This window comes from Lissotriton helveticus, chromosome 5_1, assembly GCF_964261635.1.
Source record: "Lissotriton helveticus chromosome 5_1, aLisHel1.1, whole genome shotgun sequence".
Classification (NCBI taxonomy): domain Eukaryota; kingdom Metazoa; phylum Chordata; class Amphibia; order Caudata; family Salamandridae; genus Lissotriton; species Lissotriton helveticus.
The window spans coordinates 875377754-875397175 of NC_136065.1; positions in this window are offsets into that span (position 1 = coordinate 875377754).

Here is a 19422-nt window from a genome sequence, read left to right on the forward strand (position 1 = left end):
TGGCGGGGAAATTATGTGGATAGAATGTATGTGGTATTTAGTGTATAGGAATTATGTAGAGTGGGATTATGTGTTATGGAGAGTAGTTATGTGGCATTGTAGTCTGTGTTGTGGAGTGGTAACCTCAGATTTTTTTCTTCCTCGTTTCCATAGAATCTCAACCATTAACTCAGTGAGACAAAAAATGAGGAATCACGGAGGAGCACTTGTGGACCTAGTCAGAGGTATGAGCAGGGCCGATAAATTATGCGACTGTTTGGCTGAACCGACTTTCGCGCAATTATACCTTTTTTGCTTTAGCCACATAACTCATCATTTGCTCCCTAATCTGCAGATTTGAACAAAATAGCCTTTTTTTAGGTCAAACGGCTCAAATGTTACCAAAAATGCAGCGATACATGTAACAGCGTGGTGGAAGGCCCTTTGCAAACCTAAAGTAGTCAGCTGTTACTTATTGCTAAATGTGGGTGTTAAATTGGGACTAATGATGTGCAAGCCACTCTTGCTTCCTTCTGTGCCTCTCTTCCACTCTTTCTGCATTTCTCTTGCTTCTTTCTGCACATTTCTTTCTTTTTCTGCACTGCTCTTGCCTCTTTCTGCACATCTCTTCTACTTTTTGCACCTCTTTTGCCTTTTCCTGTACCCCTCTTACCTCTTTCTGCACCTTTCTTCACTCTTTCTGCACCTCTCATGCCTCTTTCTGCACCGCTCTTACCTCTTTCTGCACCCCTTTTGCCTCTTTCTGCACCTCTGTTCTATTCTTTCTGCACTTCTTTTGTTTCTTTCTGCACCTGTCTTGCTTCTTTCTGCGCCCCTCTTGCCTCTTTCTCCACCCCTCTTCCCTCTCTGTGTACCTCTCTTGCCTCTTTCTGCACCTCACTTGCCTCTTTCGGCACCCCTCTTGCCTCTTTCCGCATCTCTTTTGCTTGTTTATGCACTACTTTTGCCTGTTTCTGTATCCCTTCTATTACAACAAGGGATCAGAACAGTAAAGGAGGCTGTGCAACATCTGTATACACTGGAAACAGTGAAACACATGGCCACGTTTGGCAAATTTATTCAACAGACTCGACGGAAACTGATGGACTCTTCCAGCTAAATAATCAGGCCAGTCCTTGGACTGAGGTAATAGCCTGTCGAGACTGCACAGCTCACCCTATTAAGACCAGGGAAGAGTGCGGGCTGAGAACAAACGGACTAATGATTTTTAGATTTTAATGACTCTTCTGTTAACGTAGCCTATGGTTTTATCTATTTAATGTTTTCTTGTCCTATTTTAATAGTTTTGAGTAACCAGAAAAAAATGAATTCATTCATTCATTCATTCATTCATTTATTCACTACTTTTGCCTGTTTCTGTATCCCTCTTGCCTCATTCTGTACTTCTGTTGTTTCTTACTGCACTGCTCTTACTTCTTTCTGCACCTCCCTTACAAATTTCTACTCCCCTTTTGCCTCTTTATGCACCTCTCTTGCATCATGAACCTCTGTTGGTTCTTTATGCACTGCTCTTGCTGCTTTTTGCACCTCTTTTGCCTGTTTCTGCAACTCTCTCGACTCTTTCTCCACTTCTCTTGCCTCCTTCTGCACCTCTGTTGCTTCTTTTTTGCACTTCTCTTTCTCTTTCTACACCCCTTTTGCCTTTTTCCGTGCCTCAGTTGCTTCTTTTTGTATTTCTCTTTCTTCTTTATGTACTTATCTTGCTTTTTTCTGCACCTATATTGCCTTTTTCTGCACCCCTCTTTTCTCTTTGTGCAACTCTCTTGCCTCTTTCTACACTTCTCTTCCCTCTTTCTCCACCACTCTTGCCTCTTTATGTATCTCTGTTGCTTCTTTCTGTACTTCTCCTCCCTTTTTCTGCACCCTTTGTGCCTCTTTCAGCACCTCAGTTGCTTCTTTTTGCATCTCTGTTGCTTCATTCAGCAATTCTTTTGCCTCTTTCTGCAATGCTCTTGCTTGTTTCTGCACTTCTGTTGTGTCTTCCTGCCCCTCTGTTGCCTCTTTCTGCACTTTACTTGCTTCTTTCTGCACCTCTTTTGCCTCTTTCAGCACCTCTGTTGCTTCTTTCTACACTTCTATTTTCTCTTTCTACACCTGTACTAGGGTCTTACAGGGGAGGTCATGCCAATCACAGGGGTACCTTAACCCATAGTGTACTCTAGTGTATGTAGGTATTTTCACTGTATTCTAAGTGTCTTTCAGCATAGCACTGGCTCCGGGCCTGGTTAATCAGAGTCAGATACCACAGTAACAGTCAGCAAATAGTTGGGGCTCAGGATGACTTTGCAACAGGCCTCTTTCTGCACCTCTGTTGGTTCCTTCTACATATCTCTTGCTTCTTTCTGCACCTTTTTTTGTCTTTCTGGACTTCTGTTGCCTCTTTCTGCATTTCTCTTGCTTCTGTCTGCACTTTTCTTTCTATTTCTGCACATATCCTATCTCTGTAGGAAGAGTTAGTAATTAGAATTTAAAAAACCTTCGAAATTTACTGAAAAAAACATTGGTTTCAGGGGTGTTATAGTTTGGAACTAGCATTTTAAAAACCTCTGAAATCACTGAAAAAAACATAGGTTTCAGAGACATTATAGTTAGAAATTATAATTTAAAAACCTTAGAAATTCACTTAAAAAAATCACAGGTTTCAAGGACGTTATAGTTAGTTGTACATTTCACTCGTACAAAACCAGAGAAATTCGGCCGTCATAGATTGTTGAGCTAACTATAAGGTGCCCCCCGCAATGCACTGCTGAAGATGGCACATATTACATCATTCTTGACATGGTCAGTGGCATCACTGTTGACATCTCAAATGACATTACTGATGACATTATTCATGTGATAATCTGATGCACCTCCTCATACCCTAATATAACCTTTGATACACCCACTCTTAAAATACAGACTACCATTATTGAAACCATAGATACACCAATACTAGTTACTACATACCCACTCACTGATTCCTAGGTCTACACACACATCCACTCATTCACCCATACAGTCATTCATACATGCAGTCACTCATCAATACGGTACAAAAGGGGGTGGTGATGGATGGAGCATCTGAACCAATCAAACACTCACACCCAGTCAAAAGATCTGGCTTTGATCCACCACCGTTCTTTAGCCCACTCTGCCACCCCAGTTCAGACATGTCTATATGCAAATCAGTCTGACCCTGTGCCTCTTGGGAACAGTCCAGCCCGAACTGCCAAGCCATGCCTTCCCTGGACCGGAAACAAGCTTCCGAGGACCGGTTTTTGGCATTACAGCCGTCTTCAGCCCGGCTTGCTTCAATCCAGTGGCAAAGTGAGCAAGGGACTCACGTCTGAGCATACCCTGCCATACTTATGGCGGCCAAAGCGGTACAAAAGGGGGTGGTGATTTACGGAGCATCTGAACCAATCAAACACTCACACCCATCAATACAGCACTATCATATGCACTCATAAACCTACACAGACACTCACACCCCCCACTCATCCATAAAGTTACTCACACACCAAGTCAGTCATGCTAAGAATCAATCACACTCCCATTTACTTACCTATACAGTTATACACACACCACCTCAGTTCTTCATACAGACACTAACACATACTTGCTCTCTTATACAATCACTGATACAAGCACACACTTTCCATGCAGCCGTTCTCACAATCACTCACTCTCATATATAGTCAATTATATACTTCAACACTCACATATACTGCCTTTCACATATGTAGTTACTTAAACATGTACCATTGAGACATCTATTCACTCACCAACCCACACATACACATACTTACCACCCATACAGCCCTTCACACATGCAGTCTTGAATCCATACACCCAGTGAATTACCCACTCACACATCTATGCACAGAGTCACACAGTCCCCATCCACCCACACAAACACTCAGGCACCCATACAGATACTTAGACAACCAATCAATAACCCATATAGACACTCATGTAGCTACTCACCAACCCATGCAGCTGCTTACACACCAACTAACAGACTGATACATACATTCACACAGTTTAGTCACTAACCCATGCATTCAGCAAGACACGTTTAATCACTCACTTATACAGTCAGTCACGCACCTACTAAATCATCCATTCAGACACTCATACACTCACTCATTCTTCAATGCACCTTGGTATTTATATATATATTCACTGAACAAAACCTTAGATTTCAGGGGTGTTATAGTTAGCTGGACATTTCACTCGTATAAAACCATTGAAATTCCCCCGTTATAGTTAGTTGTACTAACTATAACTCGCGCGCCCGCAATCCACTGCTAATGATGTCACATATTACATCATTCATGACATGGTCAGTGACATCACTGATGACATCTCAAATGACATCACTGATGACATCATTCAGTGAACGTGGGTTGGTTCGTTATTTAAATATGTATATATAGCAATCTGCCTTGAAGACTGAGTGGATATATAAGTATGTGAATGGAGGATTTAGTACCAATGTGATTGACTGTCTAAGTGAGGAATTTTAAGTGTCTCACTAAATATGAGGGATAGTGATTAAACTGTATGAATACCTGCATCACTCTATCTCTTGTTGCGTAACCTACTACATAAGTTGGTTACTACCTATTTGAAAGTCTACATTAGTTATTAATTAGTTAAATGAGTATGTGTATGGGATAGTGAATGAATGTGTGTGTGGTTGGGTGGAACATGTGTGACTGTAGAAAGATGTGTAAATAGTGTATTTAGTAAGTATATGAGGTTAAGACTGTATGTGGAACCATTTGTTTGGGGGAGTGAATCTTTTTATGGGTGTGGTGATGAGTAAATATATTTCTCAATGATATATGTCCAACAAACTAAAAAGATAAAAGGTAGTGTATGTGAAAGTTATTGTATATAAATAAGTATACATAATACTCAGTGATTGTATGAGTGATGTATGGATAACTGTATACTTGTAATACTGATTTTATAACACACTAATTATGAGTTACCATCTATAGGAATAAATAAAGTGGTGTTTGTATAAGTGTATAGCTAAGTAAATGTAAGTATGATCAATTGTTTGCATAAGTGAGTAGGATGTCTGCATAAAGGAATAGGATATGTGCTGGTGTGTAATAGTGATGTACGTATATAAGTATATTTAATAGTGTTCTATTGATCTTCGTTAGCATGTATGAGTGAATCTATAGGTAAGTGTTTAGATGTGTGTGTAGATGTAGGAATCACTGAGTGGGTTTTTAGAAACTTGTACTGGTGTGTCAATGTTTCAAATATGGTACTTCATATTTTATAATGTGTGTTAAAAGATTATGCTACTATATGATCAGGTGTATCACCTTGTCACATGGATGATGTCGTTTGAGATGGCACTGACCATGTCCTGAATGATGTAATATGTGACATCATCAGCAGTGGATTGCGAGCGCGCGAGTTATAGTTAGTACAAATAACTATAACGGGGGAATTTCAATGGTTTTACATGAGCGAAATGTCCAGCTAACTATAAAACCCCTGAAACCTATGGTTTTTTCAGTGAATTTCCAAGGTTTTTTACATGCTAATTCCTAACTATAACTTATCTGAAACCTATGTTTTTTTCAGTGAATTGCAAAGGTTTTTTAAATGCTAATTCCTAACTATAACATGTCTGAAACCTATGTTTTTTTCAGGGAATTTCAAACGTTTCCTAAATGCTAATTGCTAACTATAACATGCCTGAAACCTATGGTTTTTTCAGTGAGTTTCAAAGATTTTTTAAATGCTAATTTGTAAATATTTTTATTGTTTTTTTATATATTCTAACTACATTTTTGTATATTTTTATTTTTAGACGTTATTTTTTAAATTACATTACACATTTTTTTATTAATATTTTTTTACAAAAAAATGATTCTATTTTCATTATTTTATATTGTTGATAATATACTTAAATATTTTTTTTCTTTTTTTTTGCAGTTGCGCACCCTACAAACACCCTTTTCATTTACTGCGCTAAACGTGTCTGCCATTTTATGGTCGCTGTCTAGGATCCGCGAAGGGTGTGCGACGGGTACAACTTTTCCCACGCAGTTTCTATGTGACTTGTGCGCGACGCCTTACGCATATGCGAGATGTACGTATAACACGATGATTTGACGGACGCGCGGTAGCACGTGTAAATGTATTAATGTAAATGTATTACGACTTATATAGCGCACGTATCACCCGAAGGCATCAAGGCGCTTGCTTAGGGAACCCGTCCTGGTATTCCCCTGTGAGATACATATACATATCAGACGGGGTGTGTGCGCGACTTCCGCGTTTTTTTCAATGTTGAAATACTTATTTAATATAAATATTAAGACAAGAGATTATCTGTGGTCATTATTTTAATAATTTTCTTTAACTTTCTTAAAAAGTACATCACTGTTATCCTATGGGTAGAAATTCACTTAGCAGGTAAATAGTGTTATCATTACCTTTTCGTACTCAGTGGTGGATCCTGGATACAGCACTGCTGCATCTCCTCTGAACAGTTGAAAGATTGCAAATTACCAAAGACGCGCGGAAGCCCACGTCTTTTTTTTTTTTAATATCGCTAGAATGTGCGGATCATACGTGCACCCCGTGATTTTTCCCAAAAAAAGAAAAAAAAATAGGGGCCCTGGGAGATCTTGTGGTACCCCCTGAGGAGACCTAGAGGATCAGGGTGTGTCTACCCTCCCCCTTTTCATGTTTTAAACACACATTTCACATGCTTCTTCGACCTCCCTTGTACTGAGACATAAAATGGCTGCCAACAGTTTCTAGTTTAGAATGTTGACAACCACTTGACAGCCAATTAGCCTTCAGCGCGTGATCAGGAGGGTGCGCTTATGGTACGATGACAATAAACGGAGTATAGGTATTCAATTTCTTTTATGCTAAGTGGGCCACGTGGCCCCCCTTCCGTGCCCAATTCCGGGCACCTGGGTCCCCAGCCCCCGGAGCATGGCTAATTATATATTATTATTTTATGGAGGAGGGCTGCAAAACCCTCCTCCTGAAGCCACTTCAAGACCACGGGGACATCTAAACTCCATTTATGTATGTACCCCATAAGAGATGCCTTCACTTTGCGCATGCATGTTTGTGGTAGCGCATGCGTGTTAATGTTACGCATGCGCACAAATACGTCCCACCGTCTGGCTATGTACCCCTAACGTATTTCATTTTATTTGCGCATGCTCAATTACAAAATGCTCAATCACAGCTCTCTCACCCAGTGACATCATGCTCAACCAATCATCCTTCTGCAAAGCATTTATAAGCTGGCACCGCAGTCACAGCCATTGAGAGTGTTCGTATCCATTTCTTCGTAGGTGAGCACTTTTTTTAAGAGTAATAAACAATCTTTAAATACCGCGTAAATGCAAATTTATGTTCGATTTGGCAATATTGTTTTTAAGTAAGGGTGGGCGTAGTTCGCGAAGTAGCGCTACGCGAAGCTACGCGAAGCTACGCGAAGTGCACTTCGCACTACGCGAACTTCACGTAGCACTACGCGAGCTGCGTAGTAGCATGTTCGCACTGTGCAAGATGCATTTCCAATGATTGCACAGTGCGAACAAGCATCCGGCACTGTAGAATCATTGAAAACGGCATCTTGCACAGTGCGAGCTGTAGTTTTCTGCCGCTCGAGTAGATATTTACTCGAGCGGCAGCTTTCTCAACGCGAGCTGGTAGTTTCTCATCGCGAGCGGTCGCGAGCATGCACGACCACACGCTATGAGAAACCTGACCTCCCTGTGTTGAGAGTCTCGCTGGGATGACATTTTGCTTGCTCGCGGTCGCGAACATGATGTTGAGGACCGCGAACAAGCAAAAAATGACCACTGCACTAGGCTACGCAGCGCGTGTTGGCACTGTGCTACGTGCAGCTCGCGTAGTGTGAAGTTGCGTAAACTTCGCAAACTACGCGAGCGTAGCGTAGAGCTTCACCCAGGGTTATTTTTAAGCACGTTTTCCAGTTTTTTTATATCGTTAAAGTTGACTTCGTAACTTTTGTTTCTGTGCAAATCACTTAATCCTGGTGCGTTTGTTTAATTTGCCAAGCGCCACATGGCCGCTCCTACAGCACTGTGCTACATGCTGTTCAAGTGAATACGATGTCGTTTTTCTCGTGTAAGTAGTGCGTCACGTGCCCATGCATTGCAAAAGTAATGTTTTCAGCAAAAGTGTATTTTAGCACGGTTTCCAGCTCTTATAACTTAAATATTTTGCCTTGGTAGGCGATGTTTCTGAGCAAATCACCTAATCTGCTGCATATAATTTTTTAAGTAGTGCGTCACGTGCTGCTTCCTCCCCATGCACTGCACATGTAATTGATTGGTCAATGTTGTATTTTAGCATGCTCTCTATGTTTTCAATAACCTTAAACTTCATTTGCCCCCTGTTCTATCTCATTATACAGATATCTCAACCATGAGACGTACTGGTCGCCACAAGCTGTCCTGCCCATACCCTAAACCACTTGGTGGTGAACAACTCGACACACCAGATCGACTGACTGCTCTCCATATGTTATCAGCTAAAAATTGCAATGGACCTAATTGAGTTATATGGTTTGTCTTCAACATTCGAAAACCATTCTGAGATAAGCACTTGTGTATTTCATGTGTTTGCAGACGAATAACTGTGTTATTGTCATGTTTTACTACAATTCGTAGGCATTCTGAAATCAACCAAACGTAAAAAAAGCATGTCCTCCCGATTGTATTGCCCATATATGTGATTTAAAATTGAGCAATGTATAAGCTATCATTTTTCTTGCTTCTATAAATATTTGTATAAAATATAAATCTGCATTGTGATAGTCTTATAGACGTTTCTTTCTGAAACTCATTTCTCATTTTTATGCTCATTACACGTTTTCAGCCTGTACTTCAGAAACAAAGTAAAAATGTGTTTTTTTTTGTAAACTTGTCTTTTAATTTTCCTTGCTATTTGTTCCTGAATTTCTAGATCATGGAAGTCCAAAAAGGGTTCTATCATATGAAGCCCAGGAGTTTGTGAATGAAGTGAGTGACCAATCTCGGCCTAACATTTGTATAATGCAATACTATTTCCTATTTTGCTGTCCAAATATAACCTATGATGATTACTTTTCATCACCAATCCTATTGAGAACAATTGTTTTTATGAACATTAAAACTAATCTTGGACATATGTACAACATATACATTTTTAACTCTTTTTTCAGTTACCACAATGTTACAGAAGTCAGCGACAAGTTACCAACAATGAAGAAAGTATATCCTCCTGCCCCTGTTCATTTCAACGATGTCTCAAATATGGCATGAACTAGTTGTATGAAGCCATAGATATTCACACATTTTTAACAGACAACTTTAAGGTAAATACTCACAATACGACTACTCGACGAAGTTAAAAAGTAATGGATGTAAGTACTTGAGGGGTTTTCGGTGGGAGATAATCTCAAATTCACACTTGTAAGGATAGGTCTGATACAAGGTAGATCTGTGTATAACTAAAGGATGATTAGGTATTAGGATGGCATACAGAGTTCCCAACATTCTTACTTTTTTTCTTTAAGGGTTCCAAATTGGGGAGGAATATTAGTCTGTGCAGTAGAGGTTGACGGTGTTGCTCCACTGGTACTTTGTCCTCCTCATGAAGCAGGAAGAGCCTCTCTCAATCTCCTTAACTCTTCCCTTGCAAAGTTGACCGGATTCTTAGTCTGCAAGTGCTTCCGCATACTTGCAGTTCCACACCAGTCCTCTTTACTGGGGTCTCCTCTTGAAATCAGTCTTGCATATGCAGCAAGTAACTTTTCTTGCATTCACCTTTTTTAAGATTTGTAAAAATTTATTTCAAAACATTCAATAAATACGGTGTTACTATGCAGTGTGTCAAATGCTTTATTAAAAATATGCAGAAAATGTTCACTTTAATTGTTGTTAACATCTTTACAAAAGAATTTGAATGAAAAAGTAGGAGATGAATAACAGAGGTAGGACGTTATATCTCAAACTGCAAAAATTGATAAAAAGGGTAGACCAAAGTCTGTCTGTACAAGGCCAGTGGAAGCGTTTCAGGCACACTGCAAACATTTAAAAAAATATAAATATTGTCAAGTGTTACTTTGACTTGTAATGTTTGAACTCATTTAGTCACACCAAGCTAATTTTAAACACTAATTAGTTATAGTTCCAGTTATTGTTTTAATAAAAGTTAAGAAAAAAGTACATACGTCTGTTTTTTTCGCGGGGGTAGCAGACATCAATAGAAATTATATTTATAATTTGAAGTATAATTCTGAGGTTAACTCATTGGCAACATAGGGTGGTGAACTTTTAACCTCTGTGCTCATGTAAGTGTCCCATGAACTATTACTATGGTAACAGGCAGAAAGTCATTTGTGGGTATGGGGTTAGGGTTAAAAGTTACTGGCTGTACAAAAAACATTATATTTACCCAGGATCTTCTACATCACAGAAAGGAAAGCAAAGTAAAGCAAAACACCGTGTCAAGATTTACAACCCCCTTGCACCACTTTCATGTCCAAGCCCTCCCCCTACAACATTACAGTATGTGGGCTTCAAAGACCACCCTCAAGCCCCGGGAACCACCACCCCCTGAAATTTGTATATGACGGGAAGCAAACTGCGTGGCCTATGTTTATATTTATTCACATGCCACCTTGCGTGATGCACCACTAGGATACAGGAGGCCTTCAGCCACAGGAGCCGCAGCGTCAACCTGACCTAGACCCGGGATAAAAGCTGTAAGATCAGAATCAGGGCCTAAATATCCCGAACCCGCTGTTCGGAGTGAAAAACCCGAAACTGGGCCGAGTCCAGAACCGCTCCGATGAAGAGGAGCTTCTGAGAGGGGCACAGGTGCGACTTCGGCACGTTGATGGACAACCCCAGCAGGTGCAAGAGGTCGACCGTAGTCTGGAGGTGGGAGACGACTTGCTGGGACGAGCCCGCCTTCAACAACAAGTCATCAAGATAGGGCAAGACTGGAACACCTGATCTGCGCATATAAGTGAATAAACATGTGAATAAATCTTTCTACTTTTCTACGAGACTATAGAATATTGTCCATATACCACAACAATCCGCGTTTCAATATGCATGCCATCTATTAAATAGATAGTGTACATTTTACAGATGAAGCAAACCGAGTCTTCCTCATGAACTTTATACTCTGCATCGGTACTTACTTGTAATTACTAAAATCTCTCAATGAACACAAGGGCTCTTTCTAGAACCACCCAACATCTATACACATAAGCTTGATATATATATCTCGAAAATACATGCTTAGTTTTTTCAGTGACCAAAGGCGCAGATCCTACGTGCATCTTGTGACTTTTTTTGTAAAAAAATATTCTTACTTTTTTTTGCCCTACGAGTCCCTATGTCACCCCCTGAGCAGGCCTAGGGGGTCAGGGTGTGTCTAACCTGCCCCTGTTCACATTTTGCCAACATATTTCACAGACTTCTTCACCCTTGCTTCTAGCGATGCACAAAATGGCTGCCAACAGTTCCTGGTTTCAAATGTTTATAACCGCTTGACAGCCAATTAGAATTCAGTGCATGATCGGAATGGTGCGCTTATCCTACGAGGTCAATCCTCACACAATCTGTGGATCCTCTGCGCCCATAGATATATAAATGATTTTACCCGTAATTTCTAAAAAACTACTGAAAAGATTGACACCAGATATGCCAAAGAAACAAGTCGGTACTGAGGTCTACCTCTCTGCCAAATTTGGTGTAATTCCGTTCAGCCGTTCGAGCTGTAGCCATGGCTAAAGGTCCTATAAGAAATTGTATGGGGAAAACATGTTTTGGGACCCCCATTTTGTCGTGGCCCCCGCTTCACCAATCAGCCCCAAACTTTCAGGGAAGGAGCGGAACTAAGCTGGCCAAAAGTTTGGAAAATTTCAAGAGGATTCATCAATCGACGCAAAAGTTTTTGGCAATAGAATGTTGCGGTTTTCCTATGGATGATAGGTCCTAACTATAACTACCTACTGGCAAACGCCGGTAGGTAATATATATATATATATATATATACATATATATTTTCACTGAAAAATACATAGGTTTCACACATGTTATAGTTAGCTGGACATTTCATTCATACAAAACCATTGAAATTACCCCGTTATAGTTAGTTCAGCTAACTATAACTCGCACGCCCGCAATCCACTGATGATGACATCACATATTACATCACTCATGACATGGTCAGTGACATCACTCATGACATCTCAAATGACATCACTGATGACATCATCCAGTGAATGTGTATCTGTCTGAAAAATAAATATTTTTTATATATGTATATCTAAAGGTCGGTGGAAGAATAAATGGATGAATATGTATCTAAATGGATGTTTAAAAAAAAATTGATTGTATAACTGATTAAGTGTATCTTAGTGAATATGTGTATTAGCAAGTAATGTTTAAATATTTAAATATCTGTATCAGTGTCTCACTTTGTGTATAAGTGGCTGCATGGGTTGGTGAGTAGCTACATTAGTGTGTATATTGGTTATTAGTTGATTTTTTAATATCAGTATGAGTGTCTGTATGGTTCATTAGGGGGTATTACTTAGAGCAAAGATGCTTGAATGACTGACTCACTGTATGTGTTTTGAAGACAGCATGTGTGCAGGACTGTATGGGTAGATTAGTGTGTGTATGGATGTGTTAGTGAGTGAATGACTGTCTCAATAGTGTCTTTATGAGTAACTACATATGTTTTAAACTAGTATATATGAATATTGATGTATATAAGTGAGTATATGTGAGAGTGAGAGATTGGAAGAGTACCTGTATGAATAAGTATCAGTTTCTATAAGTGATTCTTTAAGAGAGTAAGTATGTGTACTCTTCTGTAGAAGTAAGTGTAGTGGTGTGTGTAAAGCTGTATATGCAAGTAAATGGATGTTTGACAGATTATTTCCATGTGTAAGTATTGTGTGAGTAACTATATGGATGAGTATTAGTGTGTAACAGGATGTATAGGTGTATGAGTACATATGATTTGTGAGTAAATGTATGAGTGACTATATAGAACTGTTGGTGAATGAATGGATATGTATGTAGATTTTGTAATTTCTGAGTAGGTTCTTCTAACTGGTATTGGTCAGTCAGTCAAAATACACTTTATTCGATTTTTGTTAAAATCATAAAAGGCAAGATACAATGCAGAACAAATTTAAAAAACATCAGTGGATTTGATTACCAGTTATGACAATAAATTATTAATCTCATTGTTTCGTAATATTTACAAATGATTAAAATTAGTTACAAATAAAACCACATTTAAGATAAAATTAAAATACAACGTTCCGGGGGATTCTTTTGTTCCTTAATCTGAAGGCAGCTGTTAGGAAGCATGCAAAGCTAAAAATGGTACAAATGTCCGCTAGTGATTGGAGGAAAATTAACGCTGGCCTTACTTGAGTAAAGCCAGCAGCCTTCAGGACAGGTAGTATCAGGACAGGTAGTAGATATTTTGCCCTCTCTGTGGTATACAGACCACAAAAGAATGTAAAATGGAGGGTATCCTGGTTGGAAAACTGATCACAGTCACAGGGTGGACCGTCTTCTGGTTTTGTCCACACGGGGAAACTACCAAGTGAATAGTGAATCAAGTTCATCCTAAATTTTGTTAGCAAGAATCTGTGGAGTGGGTTGGTAACGATTTTTAAATATGGTTCCAGAGAGGGGGTAGTAATTAAAACCATGTAGGCTCTTACAGAGGGTTTCCTCAATTCCGACTCCTCTCTCTCCAAGCAAGCCCTCTCCAGAAATTCTTGCTTAATCCACCTGATGTCTTCCCTCCTAATGTTAGTTGGTACGGTATAAAGCTCCGGTCTCCCAAGCGTAGCAAATGCAAATCTAATGTATTTCAGCCAGGGTATTCTCATGGCCTGATCCCTTGAGGTTACATCTTTAAGAATAGCGTGATTAAGTGTTAGCTCAGGGTTCAGCCATGTTTTAGCCCAAAACAAAAGTGGGGCTAATTTCAGTTTATCAGTGATATAGGTCAGACCCATTTCCTCATGAATCGTGAAGGTAGGAGTGGAATTGGGGACAGATAAAAATTGTCTAATGAGCCCATTTTCCACCCTCTGGATTATATCCAGATTTACATATCCCCACAAGGCGGACCCATACATAGCAATTGGGATACACTTACTATTGTATACCTTTATCACCGCCTCCATTGGTTTGGCCCCTAATCTTTTTGTAAAAGCCAACAGGGCTGATGTTGATCGGGCTAGGCTTATGCTCTTTGCCTTAATCTGGGGGACCCAGGAGCCTCTCTGATCAAAAAGAACCCCCAGGTATGGGAAAGCAGGGACCCTGGAGAGAACCTCACCCTTACAAGTAAAAGATTTTGCATGCAACTTATTTCCTTTTCTGCCTACAATCATGGTGTGTAACTTCATTACATTAATTTTTAAGTCAAGATTCTCCATAAAGGAGCCACATCGGTCCAAAAGGGCCTGTAGGCCAATGACCGTACGGGCAATTAACACAGCATCGTCCGCGCATAGGAGTGCCGGAACCTGCTCTCCTCCTATACGCGGCACGTCTGCCATTCCTGCTTCCAGGTATTTCCCCAGCCCATTTATATAGATGGTGAAGAGAAGGGGGGCCAGGATACAGCCCTGGCACACCCCTTTCTCAGACCTAAAACTGTCCGTGCACCTGCCATCTCTAGAGACCCTTATTTTAGCTGAAAGGTCCTGATGCAAACTAGCAATGAGGGCTACTAATTGTGCCTCTATCCCGATCCCAAGTAAAAGAGACCATAGCTTAGACCTGTTCACCAGGTCGAAGGCCGAGGAGAGGTCCATAAAGGCCAAATATACTGACCCCTCCCTGGCCACCGTATATTTGGAGATCAAAAGATGCAGATTGGAACATTGTTCCAGAGTGCCTCGCTTTTCTCGAAACCCATATTGGATATTCGAGAGCCCCCCACACTGCTCTAGATTTTCCCACAGTTTGGCCAATAGGACCCTGCCCAAGATCTTAAAGGCAGAATCGATGAGGGAAATAGGGCGATAACACCCTGAGTCCTCCCGGTTTCCCTTTTTAAAAATGGGTACTATGATGGATGTTGCCCATGTATCAGGGAAGATTCCTTCATTTATTGCCCCAAAGACTCTAATTAATAGTTTAGACCAGAGTGTCGGGGTGTATTTAAAAAAGTCCGCCCGCACACCATCGGGGCCAGGCGCCTTGTTTTTAGAGGACTCCATTATTGCTTTATGTACCTCCTCCTCAGTAAACTCCACTGTGGGTGAGTAGAGGCCCCCCTCTGTAGTTCTAGCTGTTTCATTATAATTCCCGCCATATACATTACTAAAATGCTGCACCCACTTCTCGTCAGGGATCACACAATCTATAGCAGTATTATCATCCCCCGAAAAGAAAGAATGGTTTATAATGTCCCAAAATCGCTTACTATCTCTAAGGACATCTATAGTGAGGAGATCATTCCATGCAATATTTTTAATCGCCTTTTTCCTCGCCTTGATGTTTGCTTTGTATTCCCGCCTCAAATTGGAAATTAGGACCTTGTCTCTTACATTAGCCTTTGGGCTTGTTTCAAGGATCTATACGACCGTGAACAGTTAGTATCAAACCATTTATATGGCTTCGGAGGGAATTGTGATGGAGGTGTCGTGAGGTCCCTGGCAGTTTGTGCACAAATAGAATCAAAAGCTGCTATAATTTGGGGGTTAGGAGTGGTTTGGTCCATGCAAGTTGCAAGTAACCCCTCAATTTTAGGCAATAAGGTATCCATAAACGTTTCCTGCACAACCCTGCCCCATTTAAGCCGTCTGCCCTGGTCACTGGGCACCGCCATGATGCAAACCCAGGGTTGTCCCACTTGTTTGCGCCATAAGTCAATCCAGCGTATCTCCACCGACAGAGGATTATGGTCGCTATGGGGTGAGGAAGTTGCCTTGTATTCTATCACCTTTGGTATAAGGCCTGGAGAGGTAAATATATAATCAATAACCGACCCATTGGTCGAGCCTTTATAAGTGGGTACCATCTCGTTTCCCCCTGTGTTTGTTGGTTCATACATATTAAAACTAGCTAGCAGTAATTCGAGCGCTTCCCCCGATTTACTGTGTTCAAAATGCGGGGTATCCGCTCCATTCAAGCCCTCTGAGATACCTGCGTGGCACAAAAGTTTACATTGATGAATATTAAAATCTCCCATCAAAAGGAGTTCAAAAGGAATATGTGTATTTCGACTATAATTATTCAGGAAGTTCTCCAGGAGGTCCACATGATCAGTTTCTGTTTGTCTTACCCATGAGTTATAAAAGTTAATTACAAGTAGGGTACACCCTGGGGAAACAATCCATTCTATTATTAAAATATTGGGTGAGCCTGAATCCAACTGCTTACATGACCCCACTAAATCTAAAGAGAAGAGTAAGGTAAGCCCCCCTTTCGCTCTCCCTGCACTACTTGGGGTTGCTGCTATAGTAAAACTTAAGAAGCCATCTAGCAGAAAGCTTGGTGTGGTGTCCCAGGTTTCTTGGATAGCTATCACCTGGTGTCCGGATATATAATTGACCCAAGTGGGGTCTGTCCTTTTGGCTCTTGTTCCTGCGACATTCCAGGTCAGAAATGTACATAGGGATGTAGCCGCCACCTCAGGTGGTACTAGCTTTGGGGTCCGTGTTGGGGCTGGTTGTCAGTCATTTGTGTTTAAGTAGGCTAATGGGGCGAATCTGTTTGCTAAATCCAGACTGGGCCTTCGCTATTGGGAGTAGGTCTGCTGTGCTTTACTGTACTAGATGCTGTTTGCCACTCATTTTCCGCTATCCCTATCTAGGGGAGTGTGTTCAGGTGTATGTTGGGTCGGATTTTCCCCCTTCGAGAAGGATAAAAAAACCCTAAGGGGACCGCTCTAAGAGTGTCATTTTCTCGTATATCAGACCCATCCCAGAACAAGCTATTTGGGCAATAAGCATTGTCAAAATTTACCACCACACAGTCACCTTTTACAGTTTTAGCTTGGTTCCCCACCCAACCCACCCTTCTAGCAAAAATGATCCTGGCGGAGGTATTTATTTCTCCACTGCTGGTATCATCACACCACTTTTTGGCCTTCCTAATAAGTGTAGCAGTGGATTCAAACTCTCCTTCTCTTAACAAAGGGACCCCTATGAAAACTGCCACAAAAGGTACTACTGCAGGGGGTAGATTTAAGTGAGTCTTACATTCTGAGTACGTATGCTCCCCTGCTATAGTTGGAGCCCCCTGTGGAGTATTAGATGTCCTTGGCTGTGGTTTCCCATTTATACCTGCCCCTACACTATTTACAACCGTGATATTATTTATCGGTGATGGTAACAACGGCTTTGCGCGCGGCTGGGTAAGTCCTTCACTTCCCAATATGGGGCCTTTGTGGGTAGTGTCAAGTTTTTTAACTAATTCGTCAATCAAGACACATTTTTTTATCAATCCTTCAAGGCATGTGTTCATAGTGTCAACGATGTCCTTGGCAATACCCACTAACAAGGGTTCAATCCGTTCCTCGAAGAGAGCATCAAGATGATCGTTCAGAGTATCTTCGACCACTTTTCTGACATCGATGTCCCCCTCTGCCTTCTTCCTCTTTGTCCCTATCAGTTTTGTATTTGCAGCCGGGTCCTGAGGCAAAATAGATGGCAAAACTGAAGGGGGACAAACTTGTGTCAAGCCAGTGGCAGAAGTGGGTTTCGCAATAATAACATCAGGCTCTAGGGGAATGCCTTGCTCGGGGGTCAGTTGTGATATAGTGGGAGAGGTTGCTAATAAGCCCAGTTCTTGTTGTGCAGTTGCGATTTCTGGTATCTCCATTGTTTTGAAAATTTTATTTTTTATTTTTCAATGTGTTTATCAAAGGTTATATTAGAGTGAGAGGAGGTCTGCCACTCTTTCACAAGGATGATGTCATCAGTGATGTCATCAGCGATGTCATTTGAGATGTCATCCGTGATTTCATGAGTGATGTCACTGACCATGTCATGAGTGATGTAATATGTGACGTCATCAGAAGTGGATTGCAGGCGCGCGAGTTATAGTTAGCTGAACTAACTATAACGGGGGAATTTCAATGGTTTTGTATGAGTGAAATGTCCAGCTACCTATAACATGTGTGAAACCTATCGTTTTTTCAGTTAATTTCTAAGGTTTTTTAAATGCTAATTCCTAACTATAACGTGGCTAAAACCTATGTTTTTTAATGAATTTCACAAGTTTTTTAAATGATAATTTCTAACTTTAACGTAACTGAAACCTATGATTTTATCAGTGAATGTCAAAGGTTTGTTAAATGTCAATATCTAACTGCAATATCCCTATAACCTGTAGTGTTTCTTAAGTAAAATTTAAAAACCGTGTACACTTTTTATAGTAAAAAAAACTTAACAGTAGTGTTTTTTTACTTATAATTATACCCTTCAGGTTTTATGGTATTTATTTTTGCGACATTTCCATCTATATTGATCCATATTTAAAAAAAAAAATTGTATATCTATTTACACATATATTTCGGATTTTGTAAAAATAAATATCTGAAATTAGCTCAAATAGACACCGCGTGAAGGCATCCCGCGCTGTCTCGACCCACGGGTAGAGTCTTTTGCTCTCGTAACGTTTTTTGTGCCCCTGCAAATCGCAGTGAGCTACCACGGCTACTAACCGTGAATAACACTATATGGTCTAAACTTCAAAATAATTTTTCACATTTAGAGCCTCACGGGAGGGTGCACCTTAGCGCGTGTACACCACCGGAGGACATAATTTAGGTCCTGACGAATGCTGAGCAAATTTGCAGTTGTAGCAGCAGAAACATGTTGACCAGTTGTTTGTTTTAAAGGACACAGGTTTCCTAAGATAGAACCTAGCTGTCCGCCACTTTGTTTTTAACCCAATACAGGTTGGCCGGTATTAAAGATTTTTGTATAGGCTACAACCTTGTATTTTTTAATTTTGCACCCACAGTCACACTCACACCTTAATTTGGGCACTGTTGCACTCACCACATCCCGCTCCGCTGTAAATCAGGCGTTGTAGCACGCTGGGGGGGCATTCGGCCACCCCAGCGGGGACCCAATGATGAAGCATGTCACCAACTAGTGGTGAATGAGGGTCCTTTTACAATAAAGATAAGATTCCCTTTCCTTCTGGAAATCACACAGGGACATTGGTTCCCCTTAGGAATTTTTCTTTAAGGGGTTCCTTGTTCTTGAGGGGGTTAGTAAGAGAGAGATATATATAAAGATAAAGACACTAAAAAGATTTTTTGTTTAAATATTCTTTATTCGTTTGCACTTAGTCACTCCTTAGTTGTTGTTAATCTATTGACCTACTACTCATCATTGACAGCATTTACAAACGC